Below are 4363 nucleotides of genomic sequence, written 5' to 3'. Positions count from 1 at the left end.
CTAAGAAACTGCGGCCCGCCCACGCCAACCTGCGGCCCCCTTTTCATTTGTGGGAGGCTTTTGCGAGATACGCAGTCACCATGCTTGGAAGCCTGGGGTTTTACAGTCTGCCTGGGACAGACCAGGGGGCTTCTGGAATGGGAGAATCTTCTTCGAAGGCTCCTAGCATTCCTTGCGATCTTGCTGCTTCTTTCCTCTGCCTGCCTCAATGTCCCCGTGAGTCTCTACGGCCTACCCACACCACCATGCGGCCCCGTTTTTGTTCATGGAGGCCTTCCGCAAGACACACAGGCACCCTGGTCCAAAGCCAGGTTCTTTACAGCCTGCCCGGGACATGCCTGAGGGCGAATGAAACGGGAGCGGCCTTTTAAAGAGGCTCCCAGCATTCTCTGCTGTTTCGACGTGTCTCCCTTCTTCCTGCCTCAATGTCCCCGAGTCTTTGTGTCCCGCCCATGCCACCTTACAGCCCCAATTTCATTTATGGGGGCTTTATGGCAGGCTTAGGATAGCCCTGGGGGCTTCTGGGATGAAAGAGTCGTCCTTGGGATGCTCCCAGCATTCCTTGTGGTTTCAATGCTTCTCCTCTCCGCCTGCCTCAACATCCCTCTGAGTCCCTGTGGCCCACCCACTCCACCCTATGGCCCCGTTATTGCTAATGGGGACCTTCTTCTAAAGACACGGGCACCCTGCTTCAAAACCTGAAGCTTTACATCATGCCTAGAACAATCCTGGGGCTTCAGGGATGGGAGAGGCCTTCTTGGGAGGCTCCCAGCATTCCCTGCGGTCTTGCCGCTTCTCTTCTCTATCTTCCTCAGTGTCACCCTGAGTCTCTGCCACTCGCTCGCGCCACCTGTGGCCCCATTTTCGCTTTTGGGGGCCTTATAAAAGAGACCTAGGCACCCTGCTTCAAAGTTTAAGGCTTTTAAACCTGTCTGGGACAGCACTGAGGCCTTTGGGATGGAACAGGCCTCTTTGGAAGGCTCCCAGCATTCCCTGCAGTCTCGTGGCTTCTCGTCTCTGCCTTCCTCAAAGTTCTCCTGAATCCTTGCAGCACGCCCATGCCAGCCTGCTGCTGCCTTGTCACTTTTTGGTGTCTTCCACGAGAGGCACAGGCTTCCTTCTCCAAAGCCTGGGGCATTACAGCCTGATCAGGACAGCCCTGGGAGCTTCTGGGATGGGAGAGGCCTCCTTCAGAGGCTGCCAGCATTCCCTGTGGTCTCACCGCTTCTCCACTTTGCCAGCCTCAATATCCCCTGAGTCTCTGTGCCCAACCCACGCCACGCTACAGACTCGTTTTTTGCTAATGGGGGCTTCCACTAGAGACACAGTCACCCTACTTCGAAACCTGAAGCTTTACAGAAAGTGTGGGATAGTCCTGGTGACTTCTGGGATGGAAGAGGCCTCCTTAGGATGCTTCCAGCATTCCCTGCGGTCTTGCCGCTTCTTCCCTTTCCTGCCTAATGTCACCCTGAGTCCCTGCCGCCTGCCCACGCCACCGTGTGGCCTCGTTTTCGCTTGTGAGGGCCTTCTGTGAAAGATACAGGCACCCTTCTCCAAATCCTGGGGCTTTACAACCCTCCTGGGACACCTCTGGGGACTTCTGGTATGGGAGAGGCCTTTTGGGGTGGCTCCCAGCATTCCCTGCAGTCTCTCTGGTTCTCCCTTCTGCTTGTCTCGATGTTCTCCTGAGTCCCAGCGGCCGTCCAGTTCACCCTAAGGCCCCATTTTGCTTGTGGGGGCTTTTCATGAGAGACACAGGCTCTTTGTTACAAAGCCTGGGGCTTTAGAGCACACCGCAGAGAGCACTGGGGACTTCTGGAATGGGAAAGGCCTCCTTGGAATGTCCTCAGCATTCCCTGCAGTCTACGTGCTTCTTTCCTCTGCCTGGCTCAATGTCCCATTGAGTCTCTGTGGCCTGCCCACGCTATGCTATGGCTTCGCTTTCACTATTGGGGGCCTTCTGCTGGAGACACGGGCACCCTGCCTCAAAACCTCAAGTTTTACGGCAGCCACGGGCAGTCCTGTGGCTTCAGGGATGGGAGAGACCTTATCTGGATATTTCCAGCATTCCCTGCTGTCTCACAGCTACTCTCCTCTGCCTGCCTCATCATCACACTGAGTCCCTGCCAACTGCTCACGCCACCATGTGGCCACGTTTTCGCTTATGGGGGCCTTTTCGAGAGGCACTGGCCTCCTGCTTCCAAGCCTGGGGCTTTACACCCGCCCGGGACAGCCCTGGGGGCTTCGAGGATAAGAGAGGTTTTTCTGGGATGCTCCCTGCACTGCCTTTTGTGAGAGCCTTTAGTGAGAGACGCAGGCACCCTATTACTTAGCCTGGGGCTTTGCAGCCCTCCAGGAACAGTCCTGGGGGCTTCGGGTATAGGAGAGGACTCCTTGGAAGGCTCCCAGCAATCACTGCAGTCTCATCGCTTCCCCCGCTCTGCCTGCCTCAACATCACCTTGAGTCCCTGCCACCTGCCCACGCTACCCTGCGACCCCGTTTTTGCTTGTGGGGGCCTTCTGAGAGAGACACAGGCACCCTGCTTCGAAGACTGGGGCTTTCTAGCATGCCTAGGATAGCCCTGGGGGCTTCTGGAATGGGAGAGGCCTTTTGGGGGGGATACCAGCATTTCCTGCTTTCTCGCCAGTTATCCCGTCTGCCTGCCTCAATGTCCCTCTGAGTCCTTGTGGCCGTCCACACCAACCTGTGGCCCCGTTTTTGTTTGCGGGAGCCTTTTTTGAGATACACAAGCACCATGCTTCAAATCCTAGGGCTTTACAGGTTGCCTGAAATGTCTCAGAAAGCTTTTGGGACGGGAGTGTCCTCTTGGGAGGCTCCGAGCATTCCCCGCAGTCTCACAACTTTTTCCCTCTGCCTACCTCAATGTTCTCACGTGTCCCTGAGGCCTGCGTATGCCACCCTGTGCCTCATTGTTTCTTTTGGTGGTCTTCCACAAGAGGCACGGGCACCCTGGTCCAAAGACTGGTGTTTACAGCCTGCCAGGGAAAACCCTGGGGGATTCTGGGATAGGAGAGGCCTTTTAAGGAGGCTCCCAGTATTCCCTACTCTTTCGTCTTCCTGCTTCAAGGTACCGCTGAGACTTTGTGGCGCACCCACACCACCCTACCACCCCGTTTTCGCTTGTGAGGGCTTGCAACAAGAGCCACAGGCACCCTGCTCCAAAGCCTTAGGCTTTACGGCAGGCCTGGGACAGTCCTGGGGGCTTTTGGGATAGGAGAGGCCTCCTTGGGATGCTCCCATGTAGGGAAAAGAAAGAAAGATCAGACTGTTACTGTGTCTATGTAGAAAGGGAACACATAATAAATTGCATTTTGACCTGTACCTTGAAAAATTGCTTTGCTGAGATGCTGTTAATTTGTATCTTTGCCCCAGCCACTTTGCCCCAGTCTGTTTGCCCCAAACTTGTGCTCACAGAAACATGTGTTGTTTGGAATCAAGGTTTAAGGGATCTAGGGCTGTGCAGGACACGCCTGGTTAACAAAATGTTTACAAACAGTATGCTTGGTAAAAGTCATCACCATTCTCTAGTCTCAATGAACTAGGGGCACAATGCACTGCTAAAAGCCTCAGGGACCGTTGTCTTGGAAAGTCGGGTATTGTCCAAGGTTTCTCCCCATGTGATAGTCTGGAATATGGCCTCGTGGGATGAGAAAGACCTGACTGTACCCCAGCCCGACACCCATAAATCGTCTGTGCTGAGTTGGATTAGTAAAAGAGGAAAGCTTCTTGCAGTGAGATAGTGGAAGGCCACTGTCTCCTGTCTGCCCCTGGGAACTGAATGTCTCAGTATAAAACCTGATTTTACATTTGTTCAATTCTGAGATAGGAGAAAAACTGCCCTATGGTGGGTGGCGAGACACGTTGGCAGCAATGCTGCTTTGTTACCCTTTACTCCACTGAGATGTTTAGGCAGAGAGAACCATAAATCTGGCCTACATGCATATCCAGGCATAGTACTTCCCCTTGAACTTAATTATGACATAGATTCTTTTGCTTACATGTTTTCTTGCTGACCTTCTCCCTATTATCACCCTGCTCTCCTACCGCATTCCTCTTGCTGAGATACTGAAAATAATCATCAATAAAAACTGAGGGAACTCAGAGACCTGTGCCAGTGCAGGTCCTTGGTATGTTGAGTATCAGTCTCCTGGTCCCACTGTTGTTTCTCTATACTTTGTCGCTGTGTATTATTTCTTTTCTCAGTCTCTTGTCCCACCTGATGAGATATACCCACAGGTGGGGGGAGGGGCAGGCCACTCTTTCACTCCCAGCATTCTCCGAGGTCTTGACGCTTCTCCCCTCTGCCTGGCTCAATGTCCCCCTGAGTCTCTGTGAGCCGCC

At 53.7% G+C, this 4363-nt stretch overlaps 1 pseudogene; it reads left to right on the top strand.

Annotated features, from left to right (window-relative positions):
* Window positions 1-3504: 3504 nt before the first annotated feature.
* LOC144330575 (uncharacterized) lies at window positions 3505-4114 on the top strand (annotated as a pseudogene).
* Window positions 4115-4363: the final 249 nt, after the last annotated feature.

The sequence above is a fragment of the Macaca mulatta genome, chromosome 8, assembly GCF_049350105.2.
Source record: "Macaca mulatta isolate MMU2019108-1 chromosome 8, T2T-MMU8v2.0, whole genome shotgun sequence".
NCBI classification, from domain to species: Eukaryota; Metazoa; Chordata; class Mammalia; order Primates; family Cercopithecidae; genus Macaca; species Macaca mulatta.
This window is presented reverse-complemented; position numbering and strand designations above follow the sequence as displayed.